This window comes from Microcaecilia unicolor, chromosome 8 (assembly GCF_901765095.1).
Source record: "Microcaecilia unicolor chromosome 8, aMicUni1.1, whole genome shotgun sequence".
NCBI lineage: Eukaryota > Metazoa > Chordata > Amphibia > Gymnophiona > Siphonopidae > Microcaecilia > Microcaecilia unicolor.
Genome location: NC_044038.1, coordinates 69,997,825 through 70,022,939, shown reverse-complemented (window position 1 = coordinate 70,022,939; position 25,115 = coordinate 69,997,825).

The following is a 25,115-nucleotide window of genomic DNA, read 5'->3' as shown; positions in this document are numbered from 1 at the left end:
TGTGAGAGGAATGTGTAAGGTACAAAGGAGTATGTGTATTTAATTTCATGTTACTTTCATTTATAAACTGCTCATTATAAAAGTACTAAATGGCTTACAGCCAAAACATACATAATACAATCAAACACACAGACATAGAGCTCTGACATACTAGATGTAAAAAATGTACTGCCCACCTAGTTACAGCTGCATCCCTCCTTTATTAAAGTTAAAGCTGCACTCAAGACCTACTTGTTTACCAAGATATACAAAGTTGCATATATAAGTACATAAGTACTGCCATACTGGGACAGACAGAACGTCCATCAAGTCCAGCATCCTGTTTCTAACAGTGGCCAATCCAGGTCACAAGTACCTGGCAAGATCCCAGAAAAGTACAATATATTTTATGCTGCTTATTCTAGAAGTAAGCAGTGGATTTTCCCAAAGTCCATTTTAATAATGGTCTATGGACTTTTCCTTTAGAAAGCCATCCAAACCTTTTTTTAAACCCCGCTAAGCTAACTGCTTTTACTACATTCTCTGGCAATGAATTCCAGAGTTTAATTATGTGTTGAGTGAAGAAAAATTTTATCCAATTCATTTTAACTTTACTACTTTGTAGCTTCATCGTGTGCCCCCTAGTCCTAGTATTTTTGGAAAAAGTAAACAAGCAATTAACGTCTACCCATTCCACTCCACTCATTATTTTATAGACCTCTATCATATCTTCCCTCAGCTGTCCTTTCTCTAAGCTGAAGAGCCCTAACTGCTTCAGCCTTTCCTCATAAGGAAAGGCTGAAGCCTTTATCATTTTCATCGCCCTTCTCTGTACCTTTTCTAATTCCACTATATCTTTTTTGAGATATGGTGACCAGAATTTTTTTTTTAATTTGAAGAAGTCTTTATTGAACATTGTAAAGCCAGTACAATACATTCTCAATTCAATACATTGCTGAAAGTCACACATATATATAATCATTACTTAAGTACTTGCCATGGAACAGCACCAACCTGACAAACATGCCTTAACAACATATTTTACTTCGAAATTTTTCAATTTTATAAAGGAGAAAGGTCCCTATCCCATATTCTAGCCCCCCTCCCGCCCTCTCCCATCCCCCCTCCCTTCCCCTCTCTCCCAGCCTTTCAACCTGCATATACACCCTTCATTTGGAACAAGCCGCTAAGAAAGGTGACCAGACCTTTTCCCATTTAGGTAGAGTTTTTTTTTTCACAGCTGTTAACCTCTCCATCTTACATATGTATTTCACTTTGGTTATCCATTTTTAACACAATATTTGAGGTGCAGTTGCACCATGGAGTAGTACAAAGGCGTTAAAACGTCCTCATTTTTGTTTTCCAATCTTTTCCTAGTAATACCTAACATTCTATTTGCTTTCTTAACCGCTGCAACACACAAAGCAGAGGGTTTCAACATATCATCAATGACGATGCCTAGATTCTTTTCCTGGTCAGTGATTCCTAACATGGAACCTTGAATTATGTAGCTGTAATTCGGATTCCTCTTTCCCACATGCATCACTTTGTACTTGCTCACATTAAATGTCATCTGCCGTTTCAATGCCCAGTCTCCCAGTCTCGTAAGGTCCTGTATAGAGACAGTGCTGTTCACTGATTCTAACCCTTTCTCTAGGTCTCTTGCTTTCCTGTCTTGGATTTGGTGTTCCTTTCCATGCTCTCAATTTTTGCATTGTTCACCACCTTGTTGTGCTAAACGAAAGGCGGTACATTGTGTTGCCAATAAACATAAAACACAACTATACTTCAGAAGGCAGAATGAAACAAATGTGCCTTTAAACACTTATGAAATGCTAAGAAGACATACTGAGTACATAAATTAAACTATTTCATAATGAAGGCCCTCACATGGAAAAAGTGTAGGTAGTGTCAATAGCAACAAGAACTCAAGCGTACAAATCATACATGGTTGTGGCTATGCAAAAAAAAAAAAAAAAGATATGAAAGATATGTTTGATTGGCACTAGTGGGTAAAGGGCAATAAAAACTAAGCTTACACATTTAAAATATGATCTGAATTTTACAGGGATCCAGTGTAACCCGATAGAGCTGAAATGATGTGCTCACCACATCAGACCACTAACTACCCTTGCACCCGTATTTTGAGCAAGTTGTAATGGCTTAATGGCAATATCAGGTAGCCCAAGATAAATTATATTACAATAGTCAAGAAAAGGCAGAACCAATGACTGCACAACCAAACAAAAATCTAAAGCAGGTTGAAAATCACTGATCTAAAGGATCCAAAAGCATTGCTGTCTATTGACCAAATTAAGTTTATATAAAACATTTTGAATAACTTTTGCTATCTGAGGTACCATAACTCTAACATGATTCCTAAATATTGACATTATCTCAGATTGGAATTATCTTGCTGTTATATTTAGGTTGATAAGGAGGAGGCCAATCTCGTTCAGAATACACTATCTTCGCTTCTGTCTTTTTAAGATTAGTAACTAAGCCGTTGCTAGTAAGACATGACAAAATGTATGGAAGAGTGGACCAACTTCTCTATTTAATAGCTCAAATAAGAAACTGTTGTCAGCATATAGGCGAAAGTTTATGTCTAAGGCACACAATGTACCTCAAAGAGGTGTCCTATAGATGTTAAAAAAGGCTGAAGAAAGTGCGGAGCCTTGGGAGATACCCCTTGCCAACACATGCCAACTGAAAACATCATAACCAATCTGAATCTGTTTGGTCAATCAAAAAGGATGTAAACCATTGGAGTACCGTGCCACCTATCCCTATATCTCTTAACGAACTAAGTAGTATCTCGAGAATTATCAGAAGAAACAACAAAAAATAGGCAATATGCTTCTGTTTCAACCCTACCAACACCCAATTCAACAAAGTACTTCACTCAGGGCTGTATTCTACCATAAATCAATGCTGCACTCATCTAAGAGATAATATACATATGTGTTTATATCTATTTTATCACTCTTATACAGAGTGTCTTCTAAAACATACCCCTTCCCTGATTTCAGCCAGCTTACCGCTGTTGGCTAGATTAGCCCCCAATATTCAGTGCTGGGCTATGTCCGGGTGCTGCCACTGAATATTGGGGGCTAAATTAGATAGAGATGGTCGCCAGATATTCAGCCGATGCCTACATAAAAATGTTATGTGGGCCTTGGCTGTATATCGGCTGGAACCTGCTATTTTTGTCCTTAAAAGCCCCCCTGTTTCCCCTCAAATTGCCCCACCTCCCACCTCCCTCCTATCCCCTACCACTTCCCCCCAGCCTTCAAGCATCAGACACCTCCCCTCCTCCCATATGACTATTTAGTGGAGGGAGAAGGTAAAATGCTGGACCATGTGTGAGGGTACAGGTGGAGGGAGGAAGAAAGGAAAATGCTGGAACGGGGGGGGGGGGGTGTAGGGTAGAAGGTAAAATGCTGGTCCATTTGTGGAGGTGTGTCGACAATTTTAGTGCCATGTAAGTGTGCCGTGAGATGAAAAAGGTTGAAAATCTCTGTGCTAAACTTAGGCAGTTAAGTGCTGACACCGCCCACTGGACTTCCCACAAAATAGACGGCTTTGAGTTTAATGCTCTGTGGTGATATTCAGCAGTAGTAACCAGTTAATTTTAAACTACATCAGGTAGCCTCTTGGCTTCGTATGGACAAACTCACTCTTAACTTTGGGAAATGTACAGTTATCTTGTTCTCTCGTTCCCGCTCTCATTCTTTAATTCATCCTGTCAACATAGTGAGTAATGTACTCTCCGTGGTATCTTCAGTGAGAGTCCTACGTGTTATTTTGGACAAATCGCTGACTTTTCAATTCATATGAACTTATTTTTTCAAATTGAAAATGCTCTATTCGGTCCGCCATCGGTTTTCCACTTCTGTGCTTCATGTTCTTCTCCATTTTTTTGTGCTTTTGTGGCTTGACTATTGTAATGTTCTATTGCAGGTAATCCAGAAGAAGGATATTCAGTGGTTACAGCTGGTTCAGAATGCAGCCATATGCCCTCTTACTGGAGCTAAACAGTTTGATCATGTTACTCCCTTGCTTTATGAGGAGCATTGGCTACCAGTCTCATTCCAAATCTCTTATATTGATGATGCCTGGAAACAGAGTCCATTTAGAGTGATTCAGAAATGCTTATACATACCATCTATACAATTTTTTGCAGATCTAGTGTGAGAAAAGTGAATTTTAATGAAATTGCTAAGGCAACAGAATGTAAAGCTATTTCATTCAAACCTCTAAATGAGGTCAGATGGCTATCCAGGCATTTTGCTGAAAGTGCTTTAGTCAAGAACTATGATTTAAATAGCTGTGACTTATTGGCAGAAGATTACAAAGAACAATTTGATAAAAACAATAATACAATGCATAAATACTCCCCTGAGAAATCTCACCAACCCTCTTTAACCTAATGATGATACCTTTAGCCAACTTACTAGCCAATCAAAACCTCAACCCTTACATATATGCAGACGATGTCACGATTTATATCCCGTTTAAACACGATCTAACTGAAATCACCAACGCGATCAGCCAAAGCCTCCAAATCATGCACTCCTGGACAGATGCATTCCAGCTAAAACTTAATGCAGAAAAAACATAATGTCTTGTACTTACCTCACAACATAACACAACAAATTCACCACCATAACCACACCATACTGTTCTCTTCCCGTCTCACAAAATCTGAAAATTCTCGGAGTTACCATTGATCGTAATCTCACACTCGATGCCCATGTGAAGAATACGACGAAAAAGATGTTCCACTCCATATGGAAACTCAAAAGAGTAAAACCTTTCTTCCCGAGATACATCTTCCGTACCCTGGTACAGTCAGTGGTACTGAGTCACTTGGACTACTTCAACGCACTGTATGCTGGATGCAAAGAACAGAATATCAAAAAACTCCAAACAGCCCAAAATACTGCCGCCAGACTCATATTTGGAAAAACTAAATATGAAAGTGCAAAACCCCTAAGAGAGAAACTTCACTGGCTCCCACTTAAGGAACGCATCGCATTCAGATCTGCACGATTGTTCACAAAATCATCCACGCAGACGCCCCAACCTATATGCTAAACCTCGTGGACCTGCCTCCCAGAAATGCCAAAAGATCATCCCGCAAATTTCTGAATCTACACTTCCCCAACTGTAAAGGACTAAAATACAAGCTGATACATTCAACTACCTTCTCTTACATGAGCACGCAGTTGTGGAATGTATTACCTACTACCTTGAAAACTATTGACGAAATAACCAACTTTCGTAAATCTCTGAAGACACATCTCTTCAACAAGGCCTACAAAGAAAACCCACAACCTTACTAAATCACCTCGCCAACCCACCCATTTATGAAAGTCTACGTTCTATACCTATCCGCCTAAATCTTCTCTTCTTTCCCTTATCTAATATTTTCACATCACTAATTGTATCTGACATCCTGGAATGACAAAGCCATAACAGGACTCTGTAAGCCACATTGAGCCTGCAAATAGGTGAGAAAATGTGGGATACAAATGCAATAAATAAATAAATATAAAGCAGAATATTGTGTAGCATTGGTTATCCTTAATGATGTTTTGCAAAACTCTTCAAAGAAGTTATTTGACAACTGTGGAAGTATTTCAGGGGCCCTTTTACTAAGCCACGTAGGCACCTATGCGCACCCAACGCGCACCAAATTGGAGTTACTGCCCGGTTACCGCATGGCCCTTGCGGCAATTTCAATTTTGATGCGCGTCTGCTACATGCGTCTGAAAAATATATTTTATTTTCTGACATGCAGCAGCTAGGTGCGTCAAGTGGAATTTGACACGGGTAGACCATTACCACCCGGTTAGCGTGTGAGACCTTACCGCTTGCGGTAAGGTCTCAGACCCAAAATGGACGTGCAGCAATTTTCATTTTGCCACATGTCCATTTTCGGCGAAAAAAATAAAATAAAATAAGGCATTTTTTTGTAGGTGCACTAAAAAATAATTCTGTACGCACCCAAAACACGTGTCGACACTACTGCAGGCCATTTTTCAGCGCACCTTAGTAAAAGGACCCCTCAGTTTGCAAAAGCAATTATCAGGAAGCTAAGGACACAGTCCCCCAGATTCTAAAGATTCCCCAAATTTGGGTGCGATCCTGAAATGTGCGCCCAACTTAGTTGGTTAACAAACCATTAACAAGCAGTAATTGGATGCTAAAAATCAATTATTGATATTAATTGACACCACTTAGGAGTTGCGCGTGTGCTCTTCTAGAGCACTAGGTGCCCAAATCCCAAAGCGCACAACACAAAAGAGGGCATGGCCGTGGGTTTGGGCATGGGTGGGTCAGGGGCATTCTGAAAATGTGGGCTCAGTGGTACAGAATACTGGAAATACATGCGTCCCCGAATTTTTGCCTGTTTTTTCAGAAGACCTACATCCTTATACCCAAAGTTGGGCGTGTGAATCAGTGCTACACGCTATGCTGTACAGGGCGCTCAGCTGGGACCCCTCCCTTATAGAATAGCACCGAGTGCTGATTTTTTTCCGACATCGATTTTTGGGCACCATTCACTGAATTTGACCCAATACCTTGGAGAGAAGATTAATTTCAGTGAAGCTGTACTAGAATTGCTGTCATCTTTCCGTGCTCTTATTAACACAACTTCCTGACCGAGAATTAAAAGAACTGTCTTTGTTTGATAAAGACTGTTTCGCTACTCCATACGACCTGAATAATGTTACTTTTGAAAAGACAAATGGGGTTCACACTCTCCACAAGGACAGAACACAGCAGTAACAGGTTGGATTTATTTCCTGCCTGCCTCTGGGCTTTTGCTTGTTCCAGCTCCCTGTGGGTAGAACTGTGGCCTAGTGGTTATGGCCGATATCCTTGTGGGTTTCAGCTGAGTTCTGACAGCAGGAATTCATAGATATTAAAACGCTACATCATCAATCGATACGCAACTGAGCACTCATCGATTGACCCCTGAGGAAGGCTGCTATAGCCAAAACACGGGCCATGTTGGGTCCAAATAAAATTTTCATTGGAGCATCTTATCCTGGTGTGGTGACTGATCACTTGAAGTTGGTTCCTTTCCACCCAGTTACTGCTGTAATTTTACTTTTGAACATCAACAGCTTACCAGGTTGGTTAACAGGTAGAACATTTTATTATTATTATTATTTATTGCATTTGTACCCCACATTATCCCACCTTTTTGCAGGCTCAATGTGGCTTACAGAGTGTTGTTATGATGCAGTCATTACATTATCTTAGATATACATTCAATAATCGGTTGAAGGTGTATGGTTTAGATGTAAGGTGCTAGGTAAGGTATTGTGAAAGGTGTTTTGATGCACCTGAGTAATTTGAGAATGGTTTATTAGGATGTATTTAGTAGGCTTTGTTGAAGCGATGTGTCTTCAAAGCTTTGCGAAAGCTGGTTAGATTGTCCGTAGTTTTCAGGGCCATGGGTAGTGCATTCTAGATCTCTGTGCTTTTATACACAAAAGTAGTAGCGTATGCCTGTTTGTGTTTAATTCCTTTGCAGCTGGGGAAGTTCAGATTGAGGAATTTGCGGGCCGATTTTTTGGCGTTTCTAGGCGGTAGGTCCACTAGGTTTAACATATAGAGTGGGGCATCTGCGTGGATGATTTTGTGGACGGTTGTACAGATCTTGAACTCAACTCATTCCTTGAGTGGTAGCCAGTGTAATTTCTCTCTTAGAGGTTTCCCCCTTTCGTATTTAGTTTTTCCAAAGATGAGTCTGGCAGCGGTGTTCTGGGCTGTTTGGAGTTTTTTAATGGTCTGTTCTTTACAGCCTGCGTATAAAGAGTTACAGTAATCCAAGTGACTTATCACTAATGACTGTACTAGGGTGCGGAAGATGTTTCTTGGGAAAAAAAGGTTTTATTCTCTTAAGTTTCCACATCGAGTGGAACATTTTTTTCGTTATATTCTTCAAGTGGGTATCGAGTGTGAGGTTTCGGTCAATAGTGACTCCAAGAATTTTCAGACTTTCTGAGATAGGAAGTGTGCCGTATGGTGTGGTTATGGTAGTGTAGTTGTTTGTGTTGTATTGGGAAGTGAGAACTAGACATTGAGTTTTTTCTGGGTTCAGTTTTAGCTGGAATGAGTCCGCCCAAGAATGCATGATTTGGAGGCTCTGGTTGATCTCATTATTTATTTTGTTTAGGTTACTTTTGAACGGGATGTAGATCGTGACATCATCCGCATATATGTAGGGGTTGAGGTTGTGATGAACCTTCTTTTGGAAAGGAACTCTGTGAACATTATTCATAATTTAAGTTCCTTACGTGTGAGAAAATTAAAAGTGGACTAGTAAAAATGTTTGATGACAGATTCATTTTGACAGAGCAGAAGAAACAGTTTGCCGAACTGTATCTTCTACTGGATGTTTGTGGCACTTTTCCCATTTCAAGTGCAGACTGTGAAAGGGGATTCAGCTTGATGAATGCCATTAAAGCTAAGATGAGAAACTGGCTAGAAGTTGAACACCTTGACAATTTAATGAGTATTACAGAACATCTACAGTCTGGAAAAAATGTTAATTTGGGCAGTGTTTATAATTTGCGGAAATCAGAGAGAGAAAGAAGGGAAACAGTTTTCACTCAGTAACTTGTAAGTACCCCTTTTTTTTTTCTTCTGTATATTCTCAGCTGCACTGTCAATTAAGACACTGATATGTCCAACAGCAGAGGTTCCTAAACTGTGTGGCGGGACTTAAAATGGGATTACAAAACCTGTGTTTAGGGTTGCAACATGGGTAGGTTCTCCATAGGTGCATCATTATCCTGCACCTCTTTGGGGGGGGGGGGGGGGTTACAGGGTCACAGCCACAACAGATTGATAAGCACTGTCCTACAGGTTTTCTCAGTGACTAACAGTCTCTTTCAGTTTCTCCAAACAGTAATCCAGTCCCTCATTGGACTGGAGGATTACCCGCTGACAACCAAACATAAGACACAACAGCGAATATATTCTGGAACTGTGCACTGCATGTTTATTGAAGCGGTATATGATATCTGAAAATGGAAATATTTCTGTTTTATACTTTTGTTTTGTGGGACCTGAAAAATATTAAAATAAACACTCCATTCCAATAAATACTTGTTCCAATGTGTTATTTAATGAGTTACCAATATTACATAAGAACATAAGTCTTGCCATCCTGGGACAGGCCAAAGGTCCATCAAGCCCAGTTTCCTGTTTCTAACAGTGGCCAGTTCAGGTCAAATAACCTGGCAAGATCCCAAGTAAAAGAGATTTAATGCTGCTTATCCTAGAAATCAGCAGTGGATTTTCCCAAGTTCATCTTAATAATGGGTTATAGACTTTTCTTTTATGAAAACTGTCCAAACCATTTTTAAACCTTGCTGAGCTAACTTCTTTTATCACATTATCTGGCAATGAATTCTAGAGTTTAATTACACTTTAAGTGAAGAATTATTATCTCCAATTTGTTTTAAATTTACTACTTAGTAGCTTCATTGCATGCCCCCTAGTCCTTGTATTTTTGCTAAGAGTACACAAGCAATTCATATCTACCCATGCTACCCCACTCAGTTTTTTATAGACTTCAATCATATCCTCTCTCAGCTGTCTCTTCTCCAAGCTGAAAAGCCCTAGCCTCTTTAACCTTTCCTCATAGGGAAGTCATCCCATCTTCTTTATCATTTTCATCACCCTTCTTAGTTCTTTTTCTAATTCTGCTTTATCTTTTTTGAGATGTGGTAACCACAATTGCACATAATATTTGTTGGTTCAGATGCTGATCTTGTCTCATATAGACTATTGCAATGTGTTGTATTTGGGCTTATCTTCAAAGCTGCTGAACAAGTTACAACTAATTCAGAATATTGCAGCTCGGCTGATTTATAAGATCAAAAGTTTTGATAGCATTTCACCATGTCTAGCCGAGCTACATCGGCTTCCAGTTCACTAAAGAATTTTCGTTCAAATCAGCTTGTTTATTTTTCCAAATGATTTATGGTCTTACCTCTGAATTATTATTAGGGCCCCTTTTACCAAGCAGTAGTAAAAGGGACCCTGCAGTGGCATCAGCATATGCCCCTGCTGCCCATGCAAAAAAAAAAAAAAACCTAACCAGGAAATGACACATGATAGGAGCCAGAACTACCACTGACCTCCCCCGGGAGCCCAGCGGTACAGACGGATCACCACATGCCATTGCTGCAGTAGCCCTACTGCGCCATGGTAAAAGGGATCCTTGGTTTGTTTATCACTTCTTTCTCTGGCCATTTTTCTTGCCCATGTGCCATGCTTATTTTTGAACTCCCAAGTTAAAGAGGTGTTCTTTTTCAGAAATTTTAGTACATTCTTTTTGGAATTCTTTACCTTTGTTGGTTAGACTATAAATTAATTATTTATCTTTTCATAAGAAATTCAAGACATTTTTATTTGATAACTGTTAATGATGTAGCCTGATGGCATGGAGGGGCATAATCAAACAGCGCCGGCCAAATCGATGGGCGGCCACCTTCGGGGCCGGCTCCATGAAGGGGTGGAGCCAAGCGTATTTTCAAAATACGCTTGGTGCCAGCCAAATCACTCGCCGGGGTTAGATGAGATAGCCGACTCCGATTTTCAGCCATAATGGAAACCGGAGCCGGCCTTCTTAAATCCAGTGAAATGTAAGGCATTTGGGCATGGGAGGAGCCAGCATTTCTAGTGCACTGGCCCCCCTGACATGCCAGGACACCAACCGGGCATCCTAGGGGGCACTTTAAAAAATTAATTTAAAAAACACAATTAGCTTCCAGGTGCACAGAAACCTTCCCTTGTGTGCAGAGCTCCCCAAATCCCCCCCAAAACCTACTGCCCACAACTCTACACTATTACCATAGCCCTAAGGGGTGAAGGGGGGCACCTACATGTGGGTACAGTGGGTTTTGGGGGGCTCCCATTTACCAGCACAAATGTAACAGGTGGGGGGGGGGCTGGGTCCACCTGCCTCAAGTGCACTGCACCCACTACAAACTGCTCCAGGGACTTGCATACTGCTGTCAGGGAGCTAGGTATGACATTTGAGGCTGGCATACAGACTGGCAAAAAATGTCTGATTTTATTTTTGTGTGTGTCTGTGTGGGAGGGGGTGGTGACCACTGTGGGAGTAAGGGGAGGTCATCCCCGCTTCCCTCCAGTGGTCATCCGGTCAGTTGGGGCACTTTTTGGGGACTTGGACCAAAAAAAAGGGTCCAAATAAAATGGACCAAATTCTCCTGACGGCCGGCTTTCTTTTTTCCATTATCGGATGAAGCCGGCCATCTCAACGCACGCCCCTGTCCCGCTTTCGCTACCATGCTGACACGCCCCCTTTCAACTTTTGCCGGGCCCGCGACAGAACACAGTTGAAGCCGCCCAAAATTGACTTTCGATTATGCCGATTTAGGCGGATTCAGGAGATCACCGCCTACCTCCCGATTTGTGTCAGAAGATGGGCGGCGATCACTTTCGAAAATGAGCTGGTTAATCTTTTATTTTGGATTTTGTTGAGTATAATGTTTGTATTATAAACCTTGTTTGTAAACCTCAGTGAACCTGCAAGGGGATAAATCTTACATTGACATTGATATTGTTATATTGACATACAGTGGGGGAAATAAGTATTTGATCCCTTGCTGATTTTGTAAGTTTGCCCACTGACAAAGACATGAGCAGCCCATAATTGAAGGGTAGGTTATTGGTAACAGTGAGAGATAGCACATCACAAATTAAATCCGGAAAATCACATTTTGGAAAGTATATGAATTTATTTGCATTCTGCAGAGGGAAATAAGTATTTGATCCCTCTGGCAAACAAGACCTAATACTTGGTGGCAAAACCCTTGTTGGCAAGCACAGCGGTCAGACGTCTTCTGTAGTTGATGATGAGGTTTGCACACATGTCAGGAGGAATTTTGGTCCACTCCTCTTTGCAGATCATCTCTAAATCATTAAGAGTTCTGGGCTGTCGCTTGGCAACTCGCAGCTTCAGCTCCCTCCATAAGTTTTCAATGGGATTAAGGTCTGGTGACTGGCTAGGCCACTCCATGACCCTAATGTGCTTCTTCCTGAGCCACTCCTTTGTTGCCTTGGCTGTATGTTTTGGGTCATTGTCGTGTTGGAAGACCCAGCCACGACCCATTTTTAAGGCCCTGGCGGAGGGAAGGAGGTTGTCACTCAGAATTGTACGGTACATGGCCCCATCCATTCTCCCATTGATGCGGTGAAGTAGTCCTGTGCCCTTAGCAGAGAAACACCCCCAAAACATAACATTTCCACCTCCATGCTTGACAGTGGGGACGGTGTTCTTTGGGTCATAGGCAGCATTTCTCTTCCTCCAAACACGGCGAGTTGAGTTCATGCCAAAGAGCTCAATTTTTGTCTCATCTGACCACAGCACCTTCTCCCAATCACTCTCGGCATCATCCAGGTGTTCACTGGCAAACTTCAGATGGGCCGTCACATGTGCCTTCCGGAGCAGGGGGACCTTGCGGGCACTGCAGGATTGCAATCCGTTATGTCGTAATGTGTTACCAATGGTTTTCGTGGTGACAGTGGTCCCAGCTGCCTTGAGATCATTGACAAGTTCCCCCCTTGTAGTTGTAGGCTGATTTCTAACCTTCCTCATGATCAAGGATACCCCACGAGGTGAGATTTTGCGTGGAGCCCCAGATCTTTGTCGATTGACAGTCATTTTGTACTTCTTCCATTTTCTTACTATGGCACCAACAGTTGTCTCCTTCTCGCCCAGCGTCTTACTGATGGTTTTGTAGCCCATTCCAGCCTTGTGCAGGTGTATGATCTTGTCCCTGACATCCTTAGACAGCTCCTTGCTCTTGGCCATTTTGTAGAGGTTAGAGTCTGACTGATTCACTGAGTCTGTGGACAGGTGTCTTTCATACAGGTGACCATTGCCGACAGCTGTCTGTCATGCAGGTAACGAGTTGATTTGGAGCATCTACCTGGTCTGTAGGGGCCAGATCTCTTACTGGTTGGTGGGGGATCAAATACTTATTTCCCTCTGCAGAATGCAAATAAATTCATATACTTTCCACAATGTGATTTTCCGGATTTAATTTGTGATGTGCTATCTCTCACTGTTACCAATAACCTACCCTTCAATTATGGGCTGCTCATGTCTTTGTCAGTGGGCAAACTTACAAAATCAGCAAGGGATCAAATACTTATTTCCCCCACTGTATAAAAGTCTTTACTATTTTGCCTGGCACTGATGTCAGGCTCACCGGTCTATTATTTTCCGGATCACCTCTGGAACCCTTTTTAATAATTGGCATTACATTTGCCACCCTCCACTTCTGGTACCATGCTTGATTTAAAAAATAAATTACATATTAATAACAATATCTCTGCAAGTTAATTTTTTTTAAATTTCTATCTGTACTTTGAGATGTATACAATCTGGTCCAGGTGATTTGCTAACTTTTCAATTTATCAAATTGCACTATTACATCTTCCAGGTTTACAGAGATTTCTTTCAGTTCCTCCAACTCATCACCATTGAATACCATTTCTGGTACTGGCATCTCCCCCACATCTTCCTTGATGAAGACTGAAGCAAAGAATTAATTTAGTTTCTCCACTATGGCATTGTCTTCCCTGAGTGACCCTTTTATCCTTTGGTCATTTGGCAGTCCAACTGATTCTTTTACCCGCTTCTACATTCCAATATACATTAAAAAAAAGTTTTTGTCATGTATTTTTGCCTCCAATGCAGTCTTCTTTTCATAGTTTCTTTGCCTTCCTTATTGGTGATTTGCACTTAACTTGCCATTCTTTATGCTGTTTTCTAGTATCTTGACACAGTTCAAGGTTGATGAGCCCTTGGTTTGCAATCGGGAAACAGAAGCCCAAACAGGAGGCCTAGCAGTCCTAACCGATGGCAGGCGAGACACACCTGGGAGAACTGGGTTAACCAAGGAGTCAGAGAGAAAGCCTAGAAGACAGGCTCAATGGGAGCTGAACCTGTGAGTGGCTGACAACTGGTGCTCCTGCCCAATATCTCATGTTCTTGCTTTGTTGACTGGGAGATTATGGCTCAAACTTTCAACAAACCAGGAGACAGAGACTGTGTCAATCAGAACTTAAAATGGCCAATGGCAACGTTGCTGGGTCATTGTCACCACCCAAATGGTGATGGCATGTGTGAGTGAGCCCTTGTGCCAGTCGCAAAGTAGGGATAGGATAGGCGGTCTATAAGCCTCTGGTTCTTTACCTGCAGTGACTACTGTTCCCTGAGGGTTGAGCGCCCAGTTGGGCAGCCAGTGGGACTTCAGAGGAAAGGATGAGAGGTAGGCAGGCGTAGGTGTCTTGTTTGGTCAGAGAAAGGATGAAGGGAATTCCCTGACCTGCAGAGGAGGTCAGTTAGTATCCAGGCTAGGTCAGAGGCAGGCAGCAAGACAGGTCAGCATCGGAATGGGACTTGATGTATCAACTTTCTGTGGTTTTTACAACTACATTCAAAGCAGTTTACATAGTATATACAGGTACTTATTTGTACCTGGGGCAATGGAGGGTAAAGTGACTTGCCCAGAGTCACAAGGAGCTGCAGTGAGAATAGAACCCAGTTCCCCAGGATCACAGTCTGCTTCACTAACCACTAGGCTACTCCTCCACTCCGCTCCACTAGTTCAGAGGCAGACAGAAAGACAGGTCAGCATCAGTATTCAGGCAGAAAGACAGAGAGAAAACAGTGCTCCAGGAACCACACCAGTGAGTAACAGAGGCTTCAAGCAGCACATCGACACCACGAATAAAGGTGAGGGCGTCTGACATCAGTACTACCGATACCATCCAGACTGTGGACAGTAACACAGAGGTTCAATGCGAGGGTAGGGGCAACACAGCAGGAGTTGCCAGCTCCGCAGGAGAGGGAGTCAGCATTCCGCTCAGCATCAGAAAGCTGCAGCCAGTGCAGCGGTTCTGGTAAAGCATCGTGACAGTCATCCTCTGTAAGCTCCATATGGGTGGGCACCATAATCACTGAGGTTAAACAAGCTGTCGATTCTTCTTTGGACGAACGTCTGCAGTATATTACGGTCAAACTGAATATAGGTGATGGCAGACTGAAAGGAGAATTCTCAGCGTAGTGTCAACAAGTCTTAGATTTGGAGGATCATGTTCAGGCTTTGACGTCCTCCAATACATAGTTGCAAGCTAAGGTGCACTTGAGAAGATGGATGACTTTGAGAATAGATCGCGCCAAGGGAATCTCAAGCTGATGGGTCTCCCAGAATCTATAGTGGAACATGAGCTGAGGGGGTTCCTGGAAACATGGCTGACAAACTCTCTGCAGCTCCCCACTGCAACGGGACCAATGTGGATTGAGCAGAATAATTGCCTGGGCTCACGCAGAACTCATGATGGCAGACCTCAGGTGGTAATTTTCAAACTTTTGAACTTTGCATACAAAGTAGAAATACTGCGGGCAACTCGCTCTCGTGGTCCCCTTTCCTATGATAACAAAACTGTCGTATGTTTTCAGGATTCCTCCTCCTGTATGTCATCTCTGCGGCGGGCTTATGCACCGTTGTGTGTGGACCTGCATAAGCGTCATGTGAAGTTTGCTTTATTATATCTGGCTAAGTAGAGGAGTAGCCTAGTGGTTAGTGCAGCGGACTTTGATCCTGGGGAACTGGGTTTGATTCCCACTGCAGCTCCTTGTGACTGTGGGCAAGTCATTTAACCCTCCATTGCCCCAAGTACAAAATAAGTACCTGTATATATGTAAACTGCTTTGAATGTAGTTGCAAAATACCACAGAAAGGCTGTATATCAAGTCCCATTTCCCTTTCCCTTTATTGATGGCAAATCACTTTTTTTTAATCACTGGAAGCATATAAACGTTTATTCAGCAAGCGACAGTGGCAGGACCGGCCAGCTGTTGATCATAGTGCCTTTCTGGTACTCCGCCATTGCTGCTATTGTCCCACTGGAGGACTTTATGTGGGCTCTCTTCATTTTATTTTGTTTGCACTGATGTGTCATGGGCATATTAGGAGGATCCTGTTTTTTGACCTATTGGTTTGCACAGTTCCTCTTTTTGGAAACTAGATATGGTCAGCTAAACCCTTATTCTTTCTTTCTTTCTTTAGATTTTGCTCACACCTTTTTCAGTAGTAGCGCAAGGTGAGTTGCATTCAGGTACACTGGGTATTTCTCTGTCCCAGGAGGGCTCACAATCTAAGTTTGTACCTGAGACAATGGAGGGTTAAGGGATTTGCCCAAGATCACAAGGAGCAGCAGTGGGACTCAAACCGGCCACCTCTGGACTGCAAGACTGGTGCTCTAACCACTAGGCCACTCCTCCACTCCACACTTGTTCTATGGAGTCTTCCTTTAAGCTTATGAAGATTTTACCTGATACACCCTGTCACAAAATGCCTAGCACCCACCTGGAGTTACCCTGCGGCCACCTGAAGGGTCTGCCCAGCACTGCCCAGACTCATCTGCACGTGGGCTCGTGCTGTATACTAGCACCCTCATCCCACCGGCTAGGTCCCACTCACCTCTGGGCTAGTCTCCCACTCTCATTTCCTGGTGATTTCTAGGAAACTGGGGCCACACTCCAGGGTCCCACAGTTTCTAGAAAGCACTCACAGACTCAAAAACACAAACCAGGATTCTTAGTCCAGGACAGCAGAGTTAATAAACTATAGGTTTATTATCATGAAAAAGTTGAACAGTAAATGTTTGAAAAACCAGATGGAAAAGTACAGCAAGCAATAACAGATAACCAAAACAAGGATTAACATTAAAACTACCTAACACTTGTTATTGCCTGGGTAGCACCTGGGGAGTTCATGACAGAGATGTTTCTCCTCTGTACAAAGTGAATCCAAGAGTAGGGTAGGCTGACTCTTCCAAAAAAAACAGCCAGGGAGACGCGTGCACAATGTGTAGGTCTTTATTAAAAATCACCAAATGACTCGACACAGCTACCGTGTTTCGGTGCCAAAGCACCTGCTTCAGAAGTCTTATGGTGTCATAATAATAAAGTGGATGATGTTTTCAAAGTCTAGCGCAAATGAATGCCGTTATCCAACGCTTAAAGGAAATATTCCAACAACCATTGGTTGTTCCTTGTTTCTCCTCTGTACACCCACACTGAGATTAAAGAAAAATCCAGTACCTCCTGGTTAGATTTGACGTCCAGGGCCAATCAGAGCCCCAGGGCATCGACTTTGAAAGTATCTGGCCAATGGCACTGCGTGCAGATTGCTTTTCCATAAGCTTAAACTGGAAAAGAAAAAGTATTTTTTTCTGCAACATCTTTAAAACTCAAAACAAGCAATACACTTCATGAAATAATACAGTTTTCAGGCTTAGAAACCCACTGTTTCATCACACACCCTATCTCTAAGAGATCAAGTCCTTTTGGAATGATGGTTATCTTTGGATGTTTACTATACTCAGTTCTGCAGGGGATGCTTGCTCGATATCTTCTTTTTCTTGTCTGGAGTGGTTTTCACTTTTTAACTGCTCTTGTTTCACAGATTTTGGTAGACTGTTGTATGGTTTGTTTTTGATGTTTTTTTGCTTTTTTTAACTCATAATTATCTCTACTTGTTCCTATGTATACCTGTTATGTTCGTTCACCATTGTGCCTCTGGATAACCATGGAGACTTACTGTGTTTGGGTCTCCATTTTAATATGTTCCTGGGTTTGGAGTATTCATGGGGGGGGGGGGGGTTTGTTTATTTGTTGTTGGTTTTGTTTGTTTTTTCTCCATTTGGATGTTTTATATTTCGAGCATGCAGTTTCTTCTGCTTTGTTTAGGGGGGGTGGTTTTCTCTGCCTTTGTTGTGCCTTTAGGATATTCCTTATTTAGTGCAGGCTGTATTGCTTTGCCTTACTTACCCTTATCCAGTTATTTCATCTATTCGTTCTGAGTGTGCTCTATTTGCTCCTCGGAGGGATGAACTTTGGGGGGGAAGTGAGTTTCACCATGACCTAGTCCATATTTGGACATGGACATTCTAATGATAGGGGGTGGGATGCAATTTGGGGTGTGGGGGAATGGGATTCAAGTAATCTTTGGTAATCGAGGGAGTTTCAGTTTTGTTTTTTTGGAGTTTTTGTTGGTATTTCTTTTGTTTTCTCTTATTTTTGGAGATGTGTTCAGTGGTGCATGTGGTGGTGAGATCTCCTCAAGGGCCTTGGCTGACCCTTGCTGTGTGCTGGCTGGGATGGTCCTCCCTGGGATATTTTGTAGCTTGAGTTACAGTTTTTACTATCTTTACTAATACTCTGGATGCCATTTAAATTTGTATCTTGAAAGCATTTTATGCAGATGTGATGTGGGTTTTTTTGGCAGGGGGGGGAGGGAAGGGGGTTATTCTTAGGCTTTATGGTTCCTGCATTGTATTGTTCTTCTTGTTGTTCTATTTTGGCATCTTTTATTATTCAATAAAGATATTTGAAACAAAAAATTACATCTTGAAATGTTAATGGAGTTACATCCTCTATTAAGAGACAAAAAATCTTACATACTTTGAATTGACATGGGGTGGACTTTGCCTTTCTGCAGAAGACCCACTTGTCCTCTAGAACATGGAAGCTCCTGCAGTTAACCATAAGGCTGGGGTTCTGATATTGTTTTGTAAGGGTTTGGGGCCACGAAAAAGTAGTGCTATGCCTAGTGGCCTCCAAGCAAGCAACGGCAGGAGAACGGAGTACCAGGCAGTAATCATTAAGCAAACGTAGGCACCGAAAGTGGATGTAAGGGACAACCACTATTGTAAAAAATCTTAAATTGAAACCAAAACATAAAAATAAGCCAGTTTATAGAATTTAAATTGGCGTGACACTGTTAAAACCTATGGGCATGACAAAGAAAGCGAACAGCTGTGTTTTGTAATTCTTGAAGATGTTTTCATTGTGAAACTTCTCTCTAGTTCCAGGTCTACGGCAGACTGGAAGAGGTTTTCCTCTGGGACCTGCTTGTACTTTGCCTCATCCTTGTTTCTCTTTATCTTTACAAGCGTTCTTGTCCCTGCAGCTACAAAGCATCCCCAAAAGATAATGCTGCCACCACCTTGCTTTTCTGTGAGGATGGTGTTAGCAGGGTAATCTTCTGCGTGTACTTCATGCCACACATAATATTTAGCATTGAGACCAAAAAGTTCCACTTCGATATCCACAAAACCTTCCCCCACATGTGTGTGGTGCTCTAAGATGCATTCTTTTTTTTTCCCTTGGGGCAACCGCCTGACCAGTATGTTGAGTGAGGAGACTCTTCCTTCCTCTGTACTCCTTAACCAGAGCTCTTAGGGGGTGTAATCTCTCTTTTGCGTCCTTTGGAAGGCACGCTTTCATCACCTGAGGCGGGGAGGTTACACGTTTAGCACTCGATAACTGCTCGGTTAGACTCGTGGTGGCTTTCTGCATTGGCCACTGGGTGTGTAAAGTGTGTGCATATTATGTGTGGAAAATGTTCTTTGTGTATGTGTGAAGATGTACAGTACAGTGCTGTGTGTGTAAGTTTTATGTATGACAGATGTACAGTACTGTGTGTGTAAGCAGTATGTATGCACTGTATTTCTGTAAGAGTATATTGTATTGCTGTAGTCTTCTTCCTTACAGAGTTCTCTCGGCTGCTGTCATCCCTCTCACACAGACACTGCAGCAGTCCAGGGAGCGAGCCTCTGCTGTTTGCTTCAGGAAGCCTGTGGTTTATTCTTCCTGGTGCCAGAAGCCTGTCCCAGGCTGGAGTATATTTCCATGCACTCTGCCAGAGACACACTCTCTTCAGCTTATTAATTTCCAGCAATAATTAAAACAATAGAGCAGATCCCAGCTCTGGGGGATCTAATTCAGGGTGATACTACCTCCCAAGGCCTTTCAGAGACCTTCTGAACCCAAACCCAGTTGGATCGCTACCTGCATCTCAGACATTTTAGGGTTCTAGTTTATCTGTCATAGGGTGATGTTCCTGTTTATTTGTTGCAAACAAATATTTCATGATTTTGGTGATCCGCCGAGGGCATTTGGATTAGAGAAACTGAAATGTTTCAAAATAAAATAAATACACTCTCCAACTCAGGAAGACTTCCCCAGTCACAGCGTAGCATGGCAAGCTGGATGACTGAAGTAAAAGATTAACTGGCCCATCCAGTGTACCCCATTATTCCTGTCCACAGTGCTTAGGATATATTCCAGCTGGCTGAATCTCATCAGGTTTTCCATGTTTATATACCACCCTTACACACCAAACCCCTGTACACTCTGCCTTTTCACATTTACTCATTACACGCTCTTCGTTTTCACACTCATTCACCTGTGTAGTCTGTACATTTTACACTCATTCTTTACACACACTGCCCCTACACTCTCACCCTTTGCCCCTGCCCAATCTACCCCTTTACACTCACTCCCTGCATGCACTGTCATCCCAGTGCGCTCTGCCCCTTTACACCTATTCTGTGTGCATAATCTTTTCACACTCACTCCCTCTTCATTTTATTCACCCTATCCTTTACACTTCTCATATGAAGTTCTTTTTGCACGTACTTACTGTGTGCTCTGTACACTCTTTACATGCTGCCCTTTTCAAACTCATCTTTTTTGCACACTCACTTCTTATGCACGCCACTGTCTTAGATTTCCTGCCTGCACACACTGTCCCTTTTATACTTACTTTTTGCTCACGTAACTGTTACATTCACCGCCTGGGCAGTTGTTCTCCTTCACTGAGAGAAAATCTAGGCACAGACTAAGATTCACTGCCTTTACCGAATGTAGGGGGGTCTCACTTCACCCAGTAAGCTGTTACAGTCCTAGTTTTGAACCAAAATGGACACGAGGTTGTAGTTAAATTTACCCTTAAGTATAACTGCATTTCCATGCATACAGTAGTGCCAAAGCCAAGACTGGCTCATCCTGTTTAGTCATCTGGATGAGGTGGGAACGCTAATCTCAGGACCCAGTTACAGTTCTGTGGAACAGTGAGAATGAATGGGGAAGGAGAATCCAAGTGTCACAGAATCCAAGTGTGTTTCTTGTGACAAAAGTACATTCTGGGAGAGTAAGCCCAAGGGCTGTGCCTCTGGATGGGTACATTAAATGGGAAAAATAACCGGAGAAAGAGAAAAGCAGTGGCAGGATCCAGGAAAAGGGTTGGTCCATCATTCGCTGCAGGGCTCACATAGTGCAGCTCTACACACACATATCTTCGTAGTATAACCTGTTTATTATATATGTTTGATTAAAACTTGCTTAGAAGTGTATAAGATAGGCAGGTCTTAAATATTTATAATAATAATAATAATAATAGTACAGGGTCCAGCTCTACACACACACACACACAGTAGAATCATGCATTGCAGCTCTACACACCAACATACATATATCACACACACACACACACACACACATTGTACAGACCTACATACCATACAACATACAGTACAGCCCTATATACCATACACACACACACTGTTCACACAGTATGAAGCTCATACAGAACAGCCATGCGCACACGTGTATACACACCTAGGGCTAATTTTATAACAGGAAACCAGGACAGACTTATCCATTAGGCATAATAGGCACAGTGCCTGGGGCCCATAAAAATGTTTTATTATAATTATGTACATATTTGCACAATTTTTGAAGAGTCTGATTTTACATGTGAAAATAAACATTATTAAATAATCTATATTACACACACACATCATGCACTCACTATGAGGCTCACATGATCCACACCTATACACACACACATATATACACAGTGTGGGGCCAACACACACAAACAGAGACGTGAAAAGGGGTTAGTTTTATAACCTGGTGCCTAAGTGGCATGCCAACAAACTCCTCTTTAAAAAGGCAACACAAGTACCCATATGCCTTTATAAAATAGGCTCTCAGAACCAGCCCTAACAGAGCACAAATTACTTCTCATAGTAATAATAACAAAATGTATAACCCGCACAAGCCTTCTAGTTCAGAGCAGGTTACAAAGTAAGATTGTGGTCAATCCCCAGGAATTACGATAAACAATTTGAAAACCTTTCCTACCACACTATTCATTTAATAATAAAGATTACAGAATTACAACATAACATATACTAATCTTCAGCCATCTAAATCACACTATACTGAATTTAATATATATTTCTAAATAGAAATGTTTTCATATTACAACAAAATTCTATGTAGGAGCCAGATGATCTAATTATAGTTGAAATTTCTTTCCCAAATCTAGCTGCCTGGAAAGATAACAAATATTTAAAACATTTAAGCCTTTTTATACCTCTAGGGGAAGGAAAGGAAAAAAAATGATCAAACCCCTTCCTAGCATCCCTATTATTTATTGCTAATTTAAAGATGGAACTAAGCATATAGGGAGAGATTCTATATATAGCACCTAAAAAATAAAATCGGTGCTGAAATCAGTGCCAACTAATGCATTCTATAATCAGTGTCTAGATTTAGGTGCCGCTTGTAGAATATGCTTAGTTGAAATTTCAGCACCTAAATCGACGTGCATCCATTCACACCAACGAAAATATGGCGTAAATCCCAGCGCATAGACTTAGGTGCACTGGGTCATATTCTATAACTAGGCATGTAAATTTCAGAATGCCCACAAAACGCCCATGTCCCAACCCATAACCACGCCCCTTTTTGCCTGCACATGTTAGAAGTTCGGCGCGAATCATTACAGAATATGCTTAGTGAGTTGTGCGTCAAGTGCTGTAATCAGTGCTCATTAGCTTGTTAAATTACACGCACTGTTATAGTATCCACATAAAAAATGATTTCGGCACCGATTTCTAGGCGCACTATACAGAATCCGGGGGATAAAGTCTTAAAAGAAAACACGACAATCTGAACAAAATTCTGTCACCAACTGCAGCTTAATATAGTATTGAAACATGCTATTAAATTTCTTCAACTAAAAAATCAAAGTACTGCGTTTTGAATTGATTGGAGCCTTTTTAAAAGTTGTTTTGAGCCCCAAATATATGATATTATAATCCATTGGCTCAGAATGATTGTACCATTATTATAAACTGATTTTCCTGAAAATATCTACGTATTTGTCTTCATTTCCTAAAGAGTAAGAATGTTTTCCTAATTAAACAGTTTATTTGGGTTTCTAATGTTAATGTATTATCTAAATAGATCCCTAAAATTTTAATGCAAGATGACAAATCATAATTTTTTGTGGTCCATAGATATTATTTAAGACATATCAAATTTGTTTTATCTGAGTTCAGTTTCAGTCTGTGTTTTAACATCCAGACTTCTATCAACTTCAATCCTGTTTGAACATTCAGCATAAATAGAAGATGTATTCCCATATTTCTCAAATTCAAACCCCAACGTATATAAAAAAAAACTTTCAAAAGAATGGAGAAAAAGGGGATCCTTGAGCCTTCTTGTAGGGGGAGGTGCAATGTGTACTCCCTGATACTATAAAGCTGGTGAGAGCACATCAGATTATTAGCAGGTCAAGAGCATATCTGGTCACTCGCCGTTTATATGTTTGATAATAATTTGCACCTCCGTCTGGCGGCCTGGGTTCGTAACATCATTAACATCTGATGATGTCAGCCAGCCTCCAGGGTTAAAGGGGAGGGGAAGTAGGTTTGGGTTTCTGAAGTTGAACAAGCAAAGGGGAGGGGAAGATAATAGGTTTAACAGAGCTGTTCCCATAATAGAAATACTGAGAGCAAAGCTTTGATGGTGTCAGCATGGTCCATTCCTGCTGTCAGCTACTGTATGAGGCTTCAAACCTTTGCTGCGAATTCTCTCTCTGTCTGTGACACTCTGTCTCTCTCTGTCTCTGTCACTCTCTGTCTCTCTCTCTCTCTCTGTCACTCTCTCTCCTAACGGTTCCCTTAAAAACATAATTGCCATTACACGTATTAATCCGCAAACGAACCTTTTCCAGAGATGGGAAGGCGGTAGAACAAGAAGGCATGAAATGAGATTGAAGGGGGGCAGACTCAAGAAGAATGTCAGGAAGTATTCTTTCACAGAGAGGGTGGTGGATGCTTGGAATGCCCTCCCGCGGGAGGTGGTGGAGATGAAAACGGTAACGGAATTCAAACATGCGTGGGATAAACATAAAGGAATCCTGTGCAGAAGAAAGGGATCCTCAGAAGCTTAGCCTAGAATGGGTGGCAGAGCTGGTGGTTGGGAGGCGGGGCTAGTGTGGGCAGACATATACGGTCTGTGCTGGGGCTGGTGGTTGGGAGGCGGGACTAGTGCTGGGCAGACTTATACGGTCTGTGCCGGGGCTGGTGGTTGGGTGGCGGGGAATAGTGCTGGGCAGACTTATACGGTCTGTGCCAGAGCCGGTGGTGGGTGCTGGGCAGACTTATACGGTCTGTGCCAGAGCCGGTGGTGGGTGGCAGGGATAGTGCTGGGCAGACTTATACGGTCTGTGCCAGAGCTGGTGGTTGGGAGGCGGGGATAGTGCTGGGCAGACTTATACGGTCTGTGCCAGAGCCGGTGGTGGGTGGCAGGGATAGTGCTGGGCAGACTTATACGGTCTGTGCCAGAGCCGGTGGTGGGTGGCAGGAATAGTGCTGGGCAGACTTATACGGTCTGTGCCAGAGCCGGTGGTGGGTGGCAGGGATAGTGCTGGCCAGACTTATACGGTCTGTGCCAGAGCTGGTGGTTGGGAGGCGGGGATAGTGCTGGGCAGACTTATACGGTCTGTGCCAGAGCCGGTGGTGGGTGGCAGGGATAGTGCTGGGCAGACTTATACGGTCTGTGCCAGAGCCGGTGGTGGGTGGCAGGAATAGTGCTGGGCAGACTTATACGGTCTGTGCCAGAGCCGGTGGTGGGTGGCAGGGATAGTGCTGGGCAGACTTATACGGTCTGTGCCAGAGCCGGTGGTGGGGGGCAGGGATAGTGCTGGGCAGACTTATACGGTCTGTGCACTGAAGAGGACAGTACAAATAAAAAAAGTAGCACATATGAATTTATCTTCTTGGGCAGACTGGATGGACCGTGCAGGTCTTTTTCTGCCGTCATCTACTATGTTACCCAGAGGTAATATTGCTTGCTTCTTGGATTATAAAGTCAAGGAAGCAGTTCTGGTAAAAGCCAGAGCAAGGACAGCCGTCCGATG